Source organism: Larus michahellis, chromosome 4 (genome assembly GCF_964199755.1).
Source record: "Larus michahellis chromosome 4, bLarMic1.1, whole genome shotgun sequence".
In the NCBI taxonomy this organism is placed as follows: Eukaryota; Metazoa; Chordata; class Aves; order Charadriiformes; family Laridae; genus Larus; species Larus michahellis.
The window spans coordinates 8800942-8809760 of NC_133899.1; the positions used below are offsets into that span (position 1 = coordinate 8800942).

Sequence of the window (8819 nt, forward strand, 5' to 3'; positions counted from 1 at the left end):
ACAAATTTGTTCATTTCTGAGGTTTTGAAGCTTTATGTTTGAAGAAAAACCTTGTTCTGCATCCCGGCATTACATTTTCTTTGGGCACTTTTTTACAACCCTATGTGACACGGCAGGTCAAGAAGGGAAAAGAAAAGCTACCTGAATTAAATTAGTACAGCCAATTATGTCTCTTCTTAGAGTATAAATAATGAAATTGCTGGAAAAAAAATATCGTATTCTGGTAATGCTTTATTAGCAGGCTCAGGTCCTCTGTTAATTACCAGAATCACTCACCTAAAATATGTGTGTTTATTTCTCCCACAAGTCTGAGAAAAAAGGGAGGAAATAATAATATTTCCTGGAGTTGTCAATGGGACTTCTGCCCAGCAGTGGAAGAATAACTCCCTGCAAGGCTTCATCTTTCCTATAAACACATGACTCCCGCTCTTTTTGTCAGAACTGATATTTACCCTGTCAGACTTCTTTTAACATTTCAGTGATAAATTAAAGGCCCTAATTATTGCTTTCCATTCTGTTCCTAAGATCAGGACTTTATGTACACCACTTCAAAAGACAATACTGAACTCTGTTGGGTATTCATGTGTTATTTGTTGCACCCTTCTACTGTGGCAGTAATTGTACCTGCTGTTTCTTTGTGGCTATGACCTTTCAGTTATCCAAAATTAGTCTAGATAAGGCTGTGCCTCTGGCACAAACAGTACTTTGGCTAACCCCTTCGAAAAGGGCAGTGCCAAGCTAAGACGCAGCCATGACAAGCTTGGAAGAAGCCACAAGCAGAACAGGCTTTTTAATAGGTGAGAGCTGACGAATTGATATATCTTAATCTGGGCAGACTGTAGAAGAAACATTTTTGATGAGTAGTGATTCAGGAACTGAAAAGTTGTGGGAAATTCCTTAACAATAGAAAAAGAAATAATATGCAAAATTATGACCATTTTACATATTAGTTGCTTTAATCCACAGTATCTGACATAACCAGTAATTAATTACCTTCATAAATAATAATTAAGTTAAAATCACCTGCGCCTCGGTGTTTTTTGCTTTTAATGTCAGGGCTCTTAATGTTGCAGTTCTCCTCACTAGAAAGGGGTTTGTGTTTACCAGTAGGAGTTGTCGTATTCAAATTGTTTTCTTATCAGGAGTTTTGGGAGAACTTGTACATCCAGTGCTTTAGTCTAACAGTTCAGATATTGTTTAACTTATTTATATTGTCTATTTTTCTTTCACGATTTGTTATCATGACAGAGGAAAATCATGAGAATGAAAAATAAAATCCTTTCTTTCCCCAAAACAATGGTCTCCAATTACTACCTTTTTGCATTTCTTTGAAATACCAGAGGACAAATTAATGTAGCAAGACATCTAGATGAAGTACTGTGAAGGTGCTCTTGATACCTGGTTGGGCTGCCAGAGGCCATGGAAAAGAACTCTGCAACTCAATAATGCATCTTTGAATGTCTCAGCACCTCAGGTACATACCCATTGCTTTACTTGGTCCTTATCTAGAATTTATGCAGTCTAATGCTTCTAAATTTAGTTCACTGGTTCTGATTTGTCTAACTGGTGTGTGGGAATTGTCCCATGCTGACTCAAACTACAATTGTGAAAGTTACATATTAAGGAGATACTACTCTTGTCTTGAGAAAGTAAATTGCAAAAACAACAGAAAATTTACGTTGATGAATACTCCGGGCACATGAAAAGCAATGTAATGGGATGGAGAGAATGCACAGTAGATGAAATATTTAAAAAACTAGAGGTTTTTGTGGTTGTGATACTAAGCTTATACTGTAAAGAGACAAACCAGGACAATGGCAAACCTCAGTACTTATGCAACAGACAACTCCCAAACCACTTCATATAACAATGAGAAGAATGCCCATTGAAGAAACATGTACTCTGTTTCTGTCTACCTGAAATACTGCAATGAGATACTCTTCTTCTCAGTATTCTCTTCTCTAAGCTAAACAAGCACAGCTCCCTATACCTCCCCTCATATGCCACATACTTCAGCCCCCTAAACATCTTAGTGGCCGTCCACGGGACTTGCTCTTACTCACTTGGGCACCTTCCCATTACTCACTTGGGCACCTACTCATTTGGCACCTTCCCCAATTGCCAAAACCTTTCAACAATGATAAACTCTTGCAAGCCAAGGAAAACCAAATCTTCCCTTAGAAAGACAAAGAGGTTTACTAACACTAATTTTGGTCTTAATGCATAAAGAATTGCCTTCCACCATCTGTTTTGCTTAACACATGATATTAAAGCGAACAGTCCACATCTGTAGCTTAATGCAACTCAAATTCTATTCACCTCATGTAGAACACACTCATTTACAGAGCCTCAATTAGACAAACTAGCCTTGGAATTTAGGTTCTAGCTCTTCATCATTCCATATGTGTCAAGACGATGACGGTTTGCTGTGCATGAAAATTCTGAGCTTGAAGTGACTGGGATCAAAATCTGAACTCTTTTGTTCTGGATAGGAATACAAAAGCGGGACTGCTAGCTAGTAGGCTGAGCCCTCTGCAGTAACTCATTTAATGATGACAGTACTTTCGTAACTCATTTTTAGTACATGTTGCCAGGATTTAATCCTTCTGCATGTTCTTCTGGATTATTTTTCTGTCTTCTTAATGGCAAGACCCTTTGAAGTAGGCTTTTCAGTTGTAAAGATGAGAATTTCCAAGATTGTGATTAAAGAAATAGATCAAAAGCAAAAATGGGGGGAGGAAGGAAGGTGAAGGTTGCATTTAAAAAAAAAAAATTGTCTTCAGCTTTTGTTTTGAATACTTTCAAGTCTTTCAGTTGTCTTAACTTTCTTTCCTCTTAACCCCAGACTCTTTCCCACTGCATATATTTATATTTTGAAATGTTGTTAAGTAAGAGGAAAGAAGATTAGAATCTTTACAGCAAAATGCCTATTTTAAGAAATAAATCAAGCACTAGTTCTGAATTACTAGTTACATAAAGCTGGATGAAATCCGCTGGTGCTGCTTCAAGAAAACTGGTATTAGAGCGGTCTGAAATGGTAAGGGCTGAAGAAGATGGAGTATAATAAACCATTTAGTTTCTTTTTATTAATTCTTTTCTATTAATGACTGCAAAACTGGAAAATATAATCATTTAGTTGTACTTCTATAGTGCTGAACTACAACACAATACTTTCACTGTGGAAAAACGGATTTGAAGTGTGTGAGTGTTTATATACTCACAGGTGCACAAATACACACACATAATTATTGATTATAAAAATTCTAGTTGAGACCATGCAAACGCTAACTTCATTTTTCTAGTCTTAAGTCATTAAAATATGCATGAATGCAATTGCCAGGGATGCGCATGTATATATGTCCAAAACAGTGCTCATACATTATATCAACAAACAGAAAGACAGGATGTGGGCTGTATTTTTAGACTAATGGACATCATAAAAGGTTAGGTCTTTTGTTATATTTCTTCTGAAATATGCAATTTGTTACAACTTATATTGTCTGTGAAAAGAATCTCTACTGCAACTCTAATGTGTTTTTTTAGTATCAAAAACATAAAAGCACATCAGAACACATCATGTGCAAACCATGGCATTAAACAGATTAGAAAACTAAATGTCATACTGTAACATGACCGGGTTTTTTGCAGTTAATTTACAAGAAAGGCAGAAGAGCTCTGCAGGAAGCACTTTCTCCAAATATGCACCCTGCGGCTAAAATACCTCATCTACCTTATTGTTCTTACAGGGGGAGGAAAAAAAAGGAAAAAAAACCAACCTTGACTAACGTGATAAATTTAAAGCTTATGTGAATTTTTAAGATGACTAAAAGAATTCCATGTGAGATTGTGTATTGCAAGCAAATAACAAAAAATCACAGCAGTCCTAGCTATAAAATACTTTTGTAATCTACCATTCAATTGTTTGCACTGCGGTTGTACTGAAATATTTGTAATTTTATGAATGCTTCAATTATCAGTAAACTTCTAATTCAATTCCTGTTTAATTGTATTTTCTTCTATGCCCCTCTGTGACACCGCATTTCAGTTAGTACCCTTGAGAAAGCAGACAGCGGTACAGTCCACTGTAGCCACAAAGATGCTGTTTTATTTACTAACAAACATGTTGGAATTTCAAATATGGTTTGCTACCAGATCTGGAGGAGTTAAAACAGGATTCTGTACACTCTTGAAGAGGCTTAAGCAAAAGGCCATCAGTCTTCTTAATTAAGGCTTTTCATATAAGCACTGCCTGAAATCACCTTAGCTGCCTTTTCAAGCTCTCACCTGATTCTAATTAAGCTCCTTGGAACATTAACCTGGCTTTTTCCTCATGATTCATCTCATTAAGAAAAAAAGGTAAATGACTCGCTTTTATATGCTACTTTATATAGTGGCCTTCTACTGGAGTAGGTGAAATCCTTTGTCAGTGACTTAATAGGACTAGGATTATTTCCTTGGAAATTAAGTGATCAACATGTTTAAGCAATTTCCTAATGAAAAAGAATATTCCCCTACAGAAATTCATTGCATAGTAACAGTGGCCACTCCATTTTACCTTTGGACAATCAGCCATGTCAACAATTTCAATAGACTGATGGCCTAGTTGAGCAGTTACCAGTATACTGTAATTCTAACTTAGGTACTTAAGACTTCCTGCGGAAGACTTACACTCCCAATACAAAATCAAATATTTGGAACTTACAGTAATATGACCTGGAATACACACTGCCCTGGTAGGCTAATACAGAGCATACATCTACATTCTGAGGAATAGCCTTCTCAAAGCTCAAAGGAACAGGAGCATCAAACTGTATTGTGTCATGGACATGAGATACACTCGTTTTTTCCTACTTCCTTGCATGACTATGCAAACACTGGGAACAAGCTAAAACTTATATATATTCATATGTTGTTGCGTTTTTCTGAGTTTGTTCCATTAAAATTTTACTTCCTTTAGAGACTTCTTGAACAATAACCATTTAGCCAGCAAAATGATAAAACATAATTACTTACAGCTGTTGCAAAAGAAGAAATCATAGTCAATCTGAAGAAAAAAATTAAAGAAAACTTTTGTACCTCTTCAAAATACAATAATTTTCAGAGCTGAATGAACACTACTCTTTAGTTTGATAGCTGAACAAAAGAAACAAAATATAAATTAGTTGGGCCAAGCTGAAATAAATCTTGCTTTTTCCATCAGTAAATTTGTTTCAGGTCTAATGGACGTGATAGTGGACTCAAAAGGGTCTGCTTTGTTTTCACACAAAAAAACCCTTTAGATAAAAAGGATGCTGTAGTACTTTTCTTTCCCCATCACCTGTACAGAATATTTGCTCTAACACAAGACATGTGAATGTATACCATTCACCTGAAAGTTCTGTTTTTAATTGGGGAAAGGGTAGATTGGAAGCAAAAGCCTTTCACCTTGTTCCTAATTCTAAGGAAGTTCTCCTTACTATCAGGTGATGAAGCCATTCTGTCATGTCAACAAGTGAAATCAGCAGAACAAACTAGGAACAGTCTACCCAAAGGTATTTTACAGCACAACTAGCAGATGGTTAGGACATTCTGCACTGAAAAAAAGGTAAGTTCAAAAGACACAAGTGGAATTTCTTGCATCCATTTGTAAGTTGGTACATAAACGGAAAACCACCGAGCCCCTTGGTGTGACACTTATTTTTACAAAATATTTGAGTAGTCTCAGATACCCTAAAATTCTGTTTATTGGGGATTAAATGGTTTGCCCCCAGTCTTCAACTGGTTTACTTGCAAGTGAAAAAACTGTTCAGTTTTTCCATTGAAAAAGATTTAACAGATAAATCACCATTCTCAGACTAATCTATTAATGCTGGGGGTAGCTGCGATACAGCTGTTAGAATTTTTAGAAATTTGTCGATGAACATCTTGGTTATACACATCTTGGTTTATACCAGGTATTTATCAGCCTGCCAGGAGCTCCTGATTACAAGGATACCAGCAATCTCTTTACTTCTTATGTTCAAATAATCTTTGTTTTACTACTTCAGAGAGTGTTCTAAACCTTCCCCGAGAAGAAATGGAGAAGAATATCTACTCTTGGAGGTAATTTTACCACCTCTCAGAACAGTCTATCTGAGACCCAAGAGCAGTGCAGAGCTGACAGTAGTGAAAATGATTATTTGTTTAACAAATTCCAAACACTGTTTCTCAAATGTAAACTAGCATTATTGGAGACTAAATCTCTGGCTGTTTTGTGTTTCTTCTGTGGTATGGTATGCTCCAACCACCATTTCTGTTTCTTTGTTTTCCCGGGTCTCCTTTGTACTTAGTTCTTTTTCAATGAACGTGTTCTTTCAGTGTAAAGTGCTGAGTAAGTTTAGAACAGATTAGAACATAAGTGAAACTTATTTCCACTTTTCCTTAAGTATTCCTTCCTAAGGAGAAAGTATGATAAACATTCTTGTATTAAAAAGAGCTGCCACTGCTATTTAAAACTTTTTGTTCTGATTCTGAGACAGTAACATGAAAAATGCTGCTAGTAGTTCTCACACAAAAAACCTCATTCCTATTTTTTCTTAAGTATTATGAATTCTACTGACCAGTGTAATATATCACCTAATAGCTGCTATACCTGAACGTGAATAATCAAAAGTTGACAAACACATGTATTCATAGTTATACTCATCACTATGAAGCCTTGAATATAATGCTTTTTCTGTATGAAACCTTCCTGAAATTAAGATCAGACGGCATCAGATGTGACACTTGCTTTTGTTTTTACCTTCCCTCAAAAATCAAGCTGTAAAACAGGGTGAGAGAACTATACTTCTTTAATTCTATCAAAGCCAAAACCCTTCTCTAATTTGATTTGGTGGAAAAATAGACTGACCCCTTCAATCACACAGTATAAACAAACTAGTAACATAGTATCTTGTGTGTAAGCAGAATTCACGTAACGAAGTAATAGGAAAAGATAATAAACCACAAAAATTTAGTTCAGGCTTATAAATATATCAAAACCCAGAGGTCTGTAAAATATTTGGTTCTTGTGCATAGAGGAATTTTTAGAAACAGGCAGGTATCTAGCTGATGAGTATTTCTTTCTCTTCATGAACAGGACTCCTGCATGTCATCTTGGTGAAACTGGATTCTGAGCTTTTTGGACAAAAATAGTCTGGATGTTGCATTAAACTTCAGCAAAATAGTAAAGCGGGATAACCAGACCACAAATAAAAGCATCACATAATTTCAACTTTAATCTTCACCTTGCTTCCTTCAACAGGGCAATATTAATTAGAGTTATTGCAACTACCGACATTTTGCAAACGCCAGCTTGACTGAACACTGTGATCATGACTGAAAATTGTATTCAAGTGCTACGCCAATGCCAGAAGCAGCAGAATAAAGCACTGCACTTTTGTGGGATAACAGTTTATGAGTGGAAGAAGCGTCCAAGGCATAGCCAAGCCAGCTGCGATCCATTTGTTCACACACCCTTTAGAGTAAGAGGCTAGGGCTTAGGGTGCAGAATCTTTTAGGGTATTTGGGTACAGACCATTCTTGTATTTTGAACATCTTCACTAACTCCTTATGCTCTTACTGTAACTCTCATTCTACTAAATTTTATTGTGACACCGAATGATGAGACTGAAAATTCGTAAGCTACCCACCATGTACGTGCCATGAGCAGTTGAAAGTTCTCGCTCTATGTCCTTGTGTAAATAGCTCTTGCTTAAGTACAGACCAGTTTATCCAATCTAGCTGTACAGTGATTATCACCCTCAGCTGTAGTTACTATCACATTCTATGAACATTTAGTCTTCCCCCAGATTTAAATACAACCTAGCCAACTTCTGAAATTTTTCTGAAAATCTCAGCTTGAAAGATCCATCAATACCTGCACCCCTTACTTGTCTAAGGATTAAAATCATAGCTATATCAAAGTAATTTCTAAAAGTCGTTCTAGTTCTTATTGATGCCTTAACGTATCTGGAGTATTCTAATGAACTTTAAAGTGTTTCAAATTATTCTCACATCTTTATGGGGATGTCTCAATTGATAAGAGGTATTTCCTCACTTTACAGTTTCTGAAAGGGCAACAGCAAAGTAATTCAGAGATGCCAGATGAGTAAGTGAAGATTTAGTTCACAATCAAACATGAAACAGAACTCCTAACTCATTACATGAGATGTCTTCACTTGGATATGGTTCTCAATGTTGAACTAATAAAAAAAAAAAACCAACAAAGAACAAACCAACCACCTAGATGATTTGCTACTCAAATTTACTTTAACTCTACGTTAAACTTGCTCCTTCAGGTTTCTTGATTGTAATTTCAGGAACATCTATGCATAAACACTTGTAAGATGAAACTGTTATTTGCATGTTTTTTATACAATAGTTTTGGGGGGGAAGTTCTAAAATAAAAAGAAATTATTTGTATCTCTGAGTTGAGAGTGGGCAAATAAGAAAGTGTTTCTACAACTCATTAAGCATGTCAATCCAACTGGAGGCTGTGTTGCAAAGGAATAAATACTTAAGCTGTTCCCCAGGCCAAACTTGAGTTTCCAGGTTTTTTTTCCCTTTTTATCTCTTGTTATGACTGACAGCCAAGAAATGCAAAGCAAGGATTTAAGGTGCTGCACTTCGTGAAATTCATACAACACTTGTGTATAATTTCTCCATTATTTCCAAAGAAACCCTCCCTGGGGACACTATGAGGTAGACTTTTAACTTAAAGATGACCTTATGTGATTCATGGGATCCACTATTTATTTTATGTTCATAAATGGGGAACTCAGACCTTCAGAGATGGAACTTGCAGTTCCAAACACAGTTAA

At 36.1% G+C, this 8819-nt stretch overlaps 1 long non-coding RNA gene across 2 annotated transcripts; it reads left to right on the top strand.

Annotated features, from left to right (window-relative positions):
- Window positions 1-715: 715 nt before the first annotated feature.
- Window positions 716-8534, top strand: LOC141743141 (uncharacterized). Of its 2 annotated transcripts, none has more exons than XR_012586962.1 (5): window positions 716-797; window positions 1341-1474; window positions 5463-5584; window positions 6027-6081; window positions 7097-8534. It is a non-coding gene; the product is annotated as an uncharacterized LOC141743141 (long non-coding RNA). The 2 variants fall into 2 exon arrangements; XR_012586961.1 differs by having other exon boundaries at window positions 721-797; window positions 5934-6081.
- Window positions 8535-8819: the final 285 nt, after the last annotated feature.